This window comes from Silene latifolia, chromosome 11 (assembly GCF_048544455.1).
Source record: "Silene latifolia isolate original U9 population chromosome 11, ASM4854445v1, whole genome shotgun sequence".
Classification (NCBI taxonomy): domain Eukaryota; kingdom Viridiplantae; phylum Streptophyta; class Magnoliopsida; order Caryophyllales; family Caryophyllaceae; genus Silene; species Silene latifolia.
The window spans coordinates 63,263,453-63,275,950 of NC_133536.1; the positions used below are offsets into that span (position 1 = coordinate 63,263,453).

The 12,498-nt window shown below is 38.2% G+C and overlaps 1 non-coding gene across 1 annotated transcript; it reads right to left on the minus strand.

The window, feature by feature from the left end:
- Positions 1-11,310: 11,310 nt before the first annotated feature.
- Positions 11,311-11,417, minus strand: LOC141615753 (small nucleolar RNA R71). Its single transcript, XR_012530156.1, has one exon. It is a non-coding gene; the product is annotated as a small nucleolar RNA R71 (small nucleolar RNA).
- Between the last annotated feature and the right edge of the window lie 1,081 nt (positions 11,418-12,498).

The window sequence follows — 12,498 nt, forward strand, 5'->3', positions numbered from 1 at the left end:
CAACTTTGTGAACATGTTTGTATGATCAACACCATGAATCCCCTATGACCCCATGACATCCTAGCTCTTTTAATTAATTGTTTACATCTTCCCTTTCATTACTTGTTTTACTCTATTGCTTTTATTAGTTTAGAACACAACTACAAACCCATCAAATTGTGACACTAGCATAAATTGAGATAGATAGACTTGGAACCCAAAGCACACCGTCCCATGGATCGACCTCGACTTACCACTAACTAGTTGTATGTTGAGTATTATAAATGTGTTTGATTGGATGTGACCCGACGACATCACATCACCTATCACCCACTATCCATTTCTAATTCATTATCACGTTTGGGTTTCTCACCCATCTTTGCCTTCCCTTTAATATTACCAATACTCCGTTCAGTTGCAAGGACACTCTTGCTAGAACTCCCACTGAATTTAATATTTCTTCTTGTTTCTTCAAACAAGGATGCCTTTGGTTTAGTGAGATTTTCTTTACAAGATTTTTTTACCAAAGTGGTGGGCATAAATATTGGAGTGGGTGGTGTGGAGGTGGTAAAGAAGCAAAAAATTTCCATCCTGACCAATGCCAACGCGTAATTCTCTAATCGTATCATTGTCATACTCGAAGCGCTTTTCATCGATTGATTGGAGCCATGAATCAATGGTGATTGGTGTAGGAGTATTAGATGAATTCATTGCGTAAAATTAACTACAAAAATGGAAATGAAGGAAATAATTAACATCTATCGTTTTAATAATACTCGTAAATTTCAATACAAGTATTGCATTTATATAGTGACCTCTACCCAACTATTATAAATGATCCCGAGATCCAAATTCATATTAATACGGGTACGGTGAGCCGAGTCATCCCTTATTAATATAACTCGGTGAATTAACCTCTTAATCGATTCTACTTTAGAACTCTCGGTCGATAAAAATTACTTTAATATTTGTCTTTAGCCCGGAACACATGCGACTACGGTCACGAATACTTCCGTTGAGCTCAATCCAAATTTCGATGTAATAACATTTTATTACCCACTTACCCAACGTAACAAGTTTAGTACCCCGGTGAGCTGAATCTACTTCCTTATAAAATTGAGATTCATGGTTTCTACTATTTGGTAAGGCTAGTTCTCAATTATTAAAAATCAGAGGTCTTGTCAATTTATTATCTATCACGTTTTAAGTGAACTAAAGCGGTGAACTACGATAATTGTAATTGACACGGTCGATGACTCGATATGATATGCATGTGTTGTTATGGCGATTTGGCAATGCATGCAACATATTAAAAGAAATGCAAAGCAATAATAAAATTCCTAGTATGGCCTTCCTAAAAATAGAAAATCAAATAATCTATTACATATTCGGAAACCAACTCCTTTGGTCCCTTGAATCTTCAAGTGGCACGCCTCCCAAGAACACCGTCTTCATCGGATCACGTACCTTTCCGAATGGCACCGTCTTGGAGAATCTCCATGATTACAAATAATAATAAAAATACAAAGCTATTCCTATTATACATTTGTAAAATGGAAAAACTAGTAAAATAAAAGTGATACGAAATCACATTAAATTACAACCGAATCAATATTCCCTTTCATTACGGGTAATATCGATTAAAATTAAGGGCATACTAAGATAAAATTACATAATTCAAAATTATATAAATAAAAGACATTCAGCAATGGAAATATGCAGTATTGTAATATGTATCTATCATGCCAAATTATATGCCAAATCGCCCTATTTAACTTATATCGTTTATATAACCCGGTTTTATGGAAATGCGTGATCGTAACTTCTTAATATCACAAATTAACACTTAAAACACATCTAAGCTCAAGTTAATTATCCTAACACTCTTAGGACTCAAAAATTAGTCATCACTCAATTTTTAACAATAATTCAACTTGATTTAATTTTTATGCTCATATTTGACCTTAAAATCATCATTTATATGAAATAAATCCAAATTAAATTTCAATAATTTCAAAATTTGAATTTTAAATTTTTGAACATTCTGGAATATTTCCATGACACTCATAATGTCAAAAATCATGGTTAAAATTTTCGAATTAATTTTGAGAAAATATAGTTGCATTTTATCGGTTTTATCACATAAAACATCTAAAGTATCCAAAAATTAATCCAATCAATTTTACAACCTTAGATCTTGTTAGTGGGATATATATGCAACCTAAACTAATTTTCTCATGCCATGCAATTCATTTTAGCTATTTATGCTAAAATAGTCACTATTTATGCCATTTTTACTCTAAAAATTCATAAATTATGCTAAAAGAGATCATTCCATCTCGAAATTTACATACCCTCTGTAAATCATGCATGTGACAACATATTAAAATCTCATGGCCTAATTCGAAATTTAACTATTTTTAACCATTTTACTTCTTTTAATCCATTTTTATTTCATAGAAATCATAAATAAGGCAATATTAATCCAATTAATACTAGATTTTACACACTACTTGTAAAATATGCATGTGAGGTCATATAAAAGTTTCAAGGTCAGAGAGTACGTTTAACCATTTTTAGTCATTTTAACCTCCATTTATGCCATTTTTACACTAAAAATTCATAAATTATGAAATATTAATCACATTAATATGATATTTTATATGCAATACATAAAATATTCATGTGAGGTCATACTAAAATACCACGGCCAGTAGTGATGGTTAACTTATTTTAGTGAATAAAAGTTCATTTTACTCATAAAAATGTAATAAAATCCCTAAAAATCATTATAATGAGCTATAAATTTCCATAAATCATAAAAATGACCTAAAAACATTTTAGGACCAGAATATATAACATGCAAAAATTTTCGTGGCTTTATCTTCTTAAAACTCAAATTTTTAGTTTTATATGTTAACATTTTAACTCGGAAAAACAATAACCGATTATGCATGCAACATCCTATGCTCTGATACCACTTGTTAGGTTTATTTACCTCTTATTAGACTCCTCTAATAGTGAACTAAATAACTTCTTAATTATTTGTTCTTTAGATCTAGTGCATGCATAACAAAATAAGAGATTTATGAGAAAAACAATGTCCCTTACATTGTGAGATGGTTCGAAATATAGGGCACAAGTAAGGTCACCTTCCTTCACTTGTTCTTGAGCTTAATATGTTGGATGATCCTCCAAAATCTCAAAGTAGAGATTCTCCTCTTGATTGCACCTAAGATTAGCCCTTATCTCTACCAAATAATATTTGCTAGATATTTGTTTAGTAGTCTACCTTAAAATTGATTACTAATACTCATATATTACACTAATAATATTAGTAATGTCATTGAACAATTTAGATTATCATTTCTCTAGTTTTTGAGAAAGATGAACAGGTAAGAGAGAAGTATGCATTTTGCATGTAGTATGTATGAATGAATGAATTGTATATAAGCAAAAATGAACCAAAACTACTCTTAAGGAGTAGTATGGCCGGGTAGCTTATGTCCAAAAGGGCATCTAGCTTTTCTTTTTGCTCTTATCAAAATATAGACTTGTAAGGCTATGTGTAGGTTAGGCATCATTAGCTTATTTTATCTCATAAAATAATTCACCCACTAACACCCATCATCCTTATTATTTCGGTCCATATACATAAAATGGACTACCATTTTATTTTGTCAATTTGTCACTTGTCACACAATATGTCACATGTAGTATGTTACATGTTATTAATTAATTTAATGCATACTTATCAAATAAATATCATTATATACATTAATTAAATTACATATAACAAATTGACTAGTGATACTTGATCACATAAATAAAATGGGTCATATAATTACAATTCACAACATCTTGTAATTATAATTAACCATTCATTCTTATTTCTATTGTTTCACAAACAATAGTCAATTTTAGTAATAAAGTATTTCAATTACTAAAATAAATCTTATTTAATCCCATTACAATAAGATATTAATATTCTCTCTCACAATTGAACTGTTCAATTTTAAGGAATTGATTAACTTGTATCGTCATACAATTAATCAACTTTACTGATAAGGGCATCATCCTTTAGGTGTGACCTTAAGGGATCAACTGACCACCACCATCCCATGACAGTAACGTCAAAGTCTAGCAAGCCAATCGTTACCGATTAATGTTGATCAGTTGATTATATAAATGAATCATCCCTTACGTATTCTTAATATGAGATTTAATTGTGATATTAAATCATGTGATCGCACTATTGTTGAGGACACATTTTCCAACATTTGTTACCCTGTTGACTCTTCGGTAAACCCCCGATAAAATCCATAGAAATGGACTCCCACTTCCACTCAGGTACCTCAAGAGACTGAATCTTACCTTGTGGTCATCGCTGCTCCCCTTTTACTCTCTGACATGTCAAACAACGGGCCACAAACTCAGCTGTTTCCTTCTTCATCCCAGGCCACCAGAAAGTCTTCTTCAAATCCTTGTATAGCTTGTCACCACCTGGATGTACCGAGTATGGTGTGCAATGAGCCTCTGTCATGATCATCTTTTTCAGCTCCTCATCATTAGGTACACACCACCTCCCATCAAACCCCAGACTACCATCCGTATGAATAGAGAATCTAGACATTGTCCCTTTCTCTACTCCAGCTCTCCACTCCACAAACTTGGGATCCAACACCTGTTTACCGCGAATATCATCATAAAGATCAGGCTGCACTGTCAAATCTCCCATGGCATCCCCTTTCTGGATCATGTGTATCCCAAACTTCCCAACCTCATCTCTCAACCTCATCAAAGATGTAGCTGTGCACAAAGAATGCACACTCTTCCTACTCAAAGCATCTGCAACTACATTGGCTTTCCCTTCATGGCAGATAATATCCATGTTATAATCGCCAATCAACTCCATCCACCTCCTCTGTCTCATGTTCAACTCCTTTTGAGTGAATATGTACTTGAGACTCTTGTGATCTGAAAATACCTTAAAGGTCGCCCCATATAGGTAATGTCTCCAAATCTTAAGAGCAAACACAACTGCAGCCAACTCCAGGTCATGGGTAGGATAATTCTCCTCATAAGGCTTCAATTGCCTAGAAGCATAGGCAATCACTTTCCCATTCTGCATCAACACACAACCCAACCCATTCTTTGAGGCATCTGTATACACCTCAAAGTTCTCACTCCCTTCAGGCAATGCTAAGATTGGGGCTGTGGTCAAACGCTCCTTTAATGTTTGGAACGCCATCTCACAACTCAAATCCCAACGAAACATGTTCTCTTTCCTCATCAAGGCTGTCATAGGTCTAGCAATCTTGGAGAAATCTTTCACGAACCGCCGATAGTATCCTGCTAAACCCAAGAAACTTCTGATCTCAGCTACATTCGTTGGTGCTTTCCACTTGGTAACTGCCTCAATCTTCGCAGGATCCACATCTACCCCTTCCTTAGAAATCACATGCCCCAGAAAAGCAACTTTCTCCAACCAGAACTCACACTTGGATAACTTTGCATACAACTCATGCTCCCTCAAGGTCTGCAACACAATCCTCAGATGCTCCTCATGCTCCTCCTTAGTCTTAGAAAAGACTAAGATGTCATCTATGAAAACCACCACAAACTTGTCCAAAAACTGACTGAAGACTCAGTTCATCAAATCCATAAACACACCTGGTGCATTAGATAACCCAAACGGCATCACCACATACTCATAATGTCCATACCTCGATGTGAAAGCTGTCTTTGGTATGTCCTCCTCTCTAATCTTCACATGATGGTACCCCGACCTCAAATCAATCTTAGAAAAGACTGCTGCACCACTCAACTGATCAAACAAATCATCTACCCTTGGCATAGGATACTTGTTCTTCACCGTCACTCTGTTCAGCTCCCTGTAATCTATGCACAACCTCAGGCTCCCATCTTTCTTTTTCACAAACAGAACGGGTGCTCCCCACGGTGATACACTAGGTCTAATGTATCCCCTCTCAATCAGATCATCTAACTGCTTCCTTAGCTCCTCCAACTCCTTAGGACCCATACGATACGGTGCCTTAGAGATTGGCCCCGTCCCCGGTTTAGCTCAACACTGAAGTCTATCTCCCTCTTCGGTGGCAACCCCGGAATCTCTTCTGGGAAGACATCTGGAAACTCCCCCACAACTGGTATCTGCTCAACTATCGGACTCTCTACTCTGTGATCCCTCACATGGCATAAGATCAATGGGCACCCCTTCCTCAGATAAGACTTCAAGGCCACTGCTGCAGTCAACTTAACTTTGGGTTTGACAACAAACCCACGATAAGACACACTAATCCCCTTAGGACCTCTCAGAGAAACTTTCTTTTGATGACAATCTATCTTAGCTTTGTACTTTCCCAACCAATCCATCCCAACTATCATCTCAAAACCGTCTAAAGGAAACTCTAGCAAGTCTACAGGTAGGTCAACTTGCCCAACTATCATGGATACACCTCTATACAACCTCCCACACGATACAGACTCACCCGAAGGTATACAAACTTCCTCTCTTACAGACTCATACTCTCTCAAACCCAACCTTTTAACATGACTCGAAGATACAAACAACTGTGACGCCCCCGAATCAAACAAAACAAAGGTATAAACACCATTAACAAGAAAAGTACCAGTGATAACATGAGCGTCGTCCTCAGCTGCTTTCTTCTCCATCATAAATAGCTTGCCACTGGTCTTCTCACCACCTCCCTGGACAGTACTAGCTGAGGTAGTCGGCTTAGCACCCGACCCCTGGTTGTTGTTGGTGTTCGTAGCTGGTCTCTGATAAGAATTACCGCCATTGCGGTTACCCCCACCGTTGTTGTTCTGACCTCCCCTATTGTTCCATGACCCAGCCGGTCTGTTACTAGCAAAGCTCTGTGTAGGAGCCTGTGAAAAGCTCCCCTGTGACGGTCTCTGGAAACCCCCACTCATCGCACTGGTGCACTCATGTCTCTTGTGGCCCATACCGCCACAGTTGAAACAGGTCATACCCCAACTACCACCACTACTACCACGACCTCGCCCGTATGAAGCCCCAGCACTGAACCCCGAGCCCGATGAATATGCTCTCACCTGATTATGGTTATTCTTCTTATAGCTGGACTGACCACCCCATTCACTCTCAGCTTTCCTCTTCTCAGCACCCCTATCTTTGGTCATCTCAACCAACCTCTCAGCCCTCCCAGCTCACTCATAAACTTCCTTAACATCTGTAAGGACTCCCACTGGTAGCTTTTCCATAATCTTGGGGGTCAACCCCTTCTCAAACCTCAAAGCTAAGTTCTCCTCACTCAGCCCCATGTCCTCAGCATATCTGGACTTCTCATTAAACTTGCGGTAGTAATCAGCTACCGTCATATCGGATGTCATCTTAAACTCATCGAACTCCTCCCTCAGCTTACTCCTCACATGTTCTGGTACAAACTCACGTCTCATGGCTCTCTTGAACTCATCCCAAGGTATTGCAGGTAACCCCTGCTTCATATATAGCTCCCGAGCACTCACCTTAACCTTATCCCACCACTCACCAGCCGCTTCCCTCAGGTAGAACGCAGCTTGTTTCACCTTCAACTCATCCGGGCAGTGAACTAACTCCAGGATATTCTCCATCTCTCTGTGCCAATTATCCAGAAGAATTGGCGCCCCAGTTCCCTTATACTCTTTAGAACTAAACCTAGATATATGAATGCTGATTTTGGAGTGATCAACATCCTTATCCTTTCCCACTCTTTTCAAAGCTTCTGTGAGAGCATCTTGGTGCTCCAACATCTTTACTATATCATCCATGGTCATACTCTCAGCTCTAGCATACAAGGCGGTTTTCTTTGGCGGCATCTTGTAACTATATAAGGAAAGGTAGACATAAACACGCATACTATAACCCAAAACACGCATACGACCTGTACAGAACCCACTCGATCGAGTACCAAAACCCACTCGATCGAGTTGAGGCCACTCGATCGAGTGCCCAACCTACTCGATCGAGTGCCTCGACTCCAGAACCTGATTAGACCTCTGCTCAAAAACACACTCGACCGAGCTGACAAGCCACTCGATCGAGCGGACCCTACTCGATCGAGTGCCCCTACGTACTCGATCGAGTACCCAAAAACACGTTTATGCCCAGAAAAACACTAAACTCCCTACTCGATCGAGTCAAACCTACTCGATCGAGCACCTCACCTACTCGATCGAGTGCCCCTCACTCGATCGAGTCATGCAGACTCGTATAACTACCCGCATGTTCATATTACTTTCCCAACATTATCTACAACTTCTATACTTTCAACATAACAACAACAACTATGCATGCATATATACGCAACTCTTTATATACTCAACAAAACGATTTACTTCATATCACTAATACGCCACATTATAAACAAACAAGATGCTTTTCATCCAATTCAACATATAAATCACATATCTTTCAACCTCTATTCCACACCTCCAATCCTCCACATTCAACATCCATCAATTCACAACACATGCTACTATATACATACACAAACCAGAAGACAACACATACGATCCCGACACGTACCCCATGTGACCGGTTCAAAATTGCAGGGCGAGTTCGCGACTTTAGGACGTCTCCCAAGCCTTTGCATTAGCTCCTACAACTTCTACCCCGGGTTCATTTTAATTTGACTCCCTATATTCATTAGATTCATTGGTTACAGGTTTCAGGATTGTCGCTCTAATACCATTTTGTGACACCCCCATACTCCAAGTGCCTTACCAGGACCACTCAGGTATATGAACATCACAATCTCGGTTACCCGAGGCAATGAATATCATAAGACAATAACGAAACGTACTTTAAAAGTAAATATAATTTAAATGTTTACATGTTCAAAGCCAAACTGTTAAATCAAATACAAGTTCCAAAACCAAAAGTCTATTAGCCAAAATTGAAAACTAAGGACATCGTCTGACACAGCGGAAGACTCTTCTAATCCAAGTGATAACTCATCCTAGCTAGCCCAAAAGCGTCATATCAAACATGCTCAACAACTGCTCACCATCCCCGAATGAATCACCACAGTTTTTAAAACATTAAACGGGGTCAGTACTAATTACACGATACAAACCAATATGAAACAAATGTCAAACAGCTCAATCAACACACCAATCTCCAGTCTCCATCATCAATCTCCACACAACTGACTACACACTAAAGTATGTAGTCCTGCCAGAGTACCCATCGCAACAGATACTCCACACCGTCAGTGGGGGACTGCAGCCGTTCCCACCTAAGCCCCGCTCATCTCCATCGAGCGATAAACCCATGTTCATTAATTTGCACATCCCTTCTATGGCGGGTTCCATAGAAAGCGAATCAAGGGCGTGAAGCCACTCCCGCAAGTGACTTCACTCAGCCAGGGATGCACCCCGAAGATCACAGACATATACAACAACAATCAACGATATTAATCAACAACCATCACAAACACCAGCAGTATGATAAATCAACGATAACAATACAACCACCACACACATCATGTAATTAATACCGAGTTGGGAAACCCTACCTGGAATGCAATCACAGAATCAGACGATCTAGCAACTATCTCAAAATCTCTCTTCTACGAACCCTCCTCCTATACACACATTCATACAATTACTAACATAACAGTACAATCATAAAACCCCCGATTCCCAAATTAGGGTTTAACCAACATCAACCAATCGCTATAAAAATGATACGTAGAACTTACCCTTGACGCAAGGATCACAATGATATCAAGAACAAATGAAACCGACTCCTCTAGCTCCGGGATTTGTCAATAAAGCGGAAGAACAAAGCAACGTAATATGAAATCTCTCTTAATCAGTGAATTAGGTTTGTAAAAATGTTTAAGGAAGATGACGAAAAGTATTATATATTAATCCGCCTTATTAACAAAACCCATCAAATAACACCCGATAACCGACTTACTCGATCGAGTAAGTCTCGTACTCGATGGAGTGCCACTTACTTGATCGAGTGTCAGGGCTACTCGATCGAGTACCCTACAGGCAGACTACTGTTTCGTATACCAAACCTACTTACTCGACAGAGTAAGCCCCACTCGATAGAGTACCCACAGACTCATAAAACCGTAGTATTACAAATAGAAAGAAACTAAGTCGACTTGTAGATGTTGTACAGTCTTGACCGACTCAACTCCGGGACCCAAATCTTCCTAGGAATTGTAAGCCATAAACTAACTCGATTCCACTACAACAATAATTTGCTTGAATATATGTAAACATGTTTGTATGATCACCACCATGAATCCCCTATGAACCCATGATACCCTAGTGCCTTAATCAATTATTTACAAACCCCTATTTGCTTATTTGCTTATTTTGCTTTCATTTCTTTACATTTCATTGTTAAGTATTTAGATTGCAAACCTCAAACTCAACCTAAATCGTGACACCCTAAGACATAGCTTTCTACAATCGATAACTTGATTTAATACCCGTCCTTTGAGATCTGACCTTTACTTGCCACTCTACTAAGAGTAGTTAGTTGAGTCTATAAATATAGTTTTGATCGGTTAGCTTAGACGACAAAGTTTTAAATCACATCAAAAATGGCGTCGTTGCCGGGGACGGTGTTCAATTGAATTGTTATTTGTTGTTTTTAGTTGTTTCTTTCTTAACCTTGGGGAAGCCAAATTCCTCAAGGTAGTTTTAATTGTTTTCTAGTTGTTTGATTTTTGCATGTCTAGAAGATCACAAGGTAGACTTTTGCCTATTGATCCCGAGATTGAAAGAACCTTGACCAATATTAGAAAAGTTGCTAGAGGGACTTCAACAATTTTGGGTATTGGAGAACTTGTGGACATTGGTAGCATCCAACCGGATAGTATTGAGTTTGTCAACCCTTTTGCAAGATAAGAAGAAGATAACCCAATTCAAAACCAACCACAAAATCAACCTACAATGCCTAAATTCTCATCTCATTCCGTACCAACCGAGGAGAACCTACCTAATGGTACTCCTACACCACCACATCTAACCGGTAATTTCATTGCCAAATCCGTATTCATACAATTAGTTGAGAGAAGTCAATTTGGAGGGATGCCTAGTGAACATCCTCATCTACAGATGGAGACTTTTTGTTACTATTGTGATGCAATTTCTCAAACCGGGGTGAATCAAGACCAAATTCGATGGGTGTTGTTTCCCTTTTCCTTGATCGGAACCGCAAAGCAATGGTTAAAGAGCCTAGACAAGGCTACCCTTGGTATTGATTCATGGAAGAAGTTAGCACTTGCCTTCTACAAGAAGTTCTATCCTCCAGAGAAGACTAACATGTTGAGAGCCCAAATCACCGGGTTCAAGCAAAGGGATGAAGAATCCTTATATCAGGCTTGGGAGAGATTCAAGGATACATGTCGCTCTTGTCCTCATCATGGACTAAGTGAATGGTTCCATGTTCAACAATTTTGGAATGGCTTATATGAAGATTCGAGAAATGTGCTCAACATGGGTTCCAATGGGAGATTTACCGAGGTTAATGACAACTAAACATGGGCTAAGATCGAAGAAATGGCGGTTCATAACTCCCAATATAGTAGGCCAAGAAAAGCCACTAGAGGAAGGAAGCATGAGGTAGACTCCATCACACAATTGGTGTTGGGAAATGTGTCCTCGACAATAGTGCAATCACATGATTTAATATCATAATTAAATCTCATACTAAGAATACGTGAGGGATGATTCTTTATATAGTCGACTGACCGTCATTAATCGATAATGATTGGCTAACTAGAGTTTGACATTACTGTCGTGTGACGGTGGTGGTCAGTTGATCCCTTTAGGTCACACCTATAGGATGAGGCCCAAATAGATATTTAATTAATTGTATGCGATACAGATTAATTAATTCCTTAATTATGGGAGTGCAATTTTACGTCTTATTGTAATGTGATTAAATAAGATTTAATTTAGTAATTAAGTGTTAATTTACTAAATTAGTTGAGGTATTTTATAAGTTTTGAGGTAGAGGTAATTAGTTATTTAAAGTTACAAGAAGTTGTAATTTTAAGTAACTAGTAATTATAAGACCCATTATATGTTGATATAATGGTAGTATACTACTCATATAGTGGAGTGTATATTATATTATTAGTTGTAAGGTTTAAGTGTTGAATGAGTACATTAATAATTAATTATGTAAGATAGTTAAACATATGACTTATAAGCATTTGTGGGACAAATGACAAAAGGCAAAAATGGACCAAAATGGCTCCATTATTTCGGTCATATGGAAGAGCAAAAGATGCTCTTTTGTTTTTTGTTGGTTTTGATTAAAGGGTGATAGTGACACTACATACAAGCTTTAATCATACCTACATCTTACACCTCTCTACCTAGACTTTACAAAGGAGTAAAAAAAAAAAAGCAAAAGATTCCTACCTTGGTGTATGGCCACCGGTTTTGGCTCATAAAAATGAGCATTTGTTGTTCATTTTTCTTGTTGAAGTTTTGCTTGTTTTT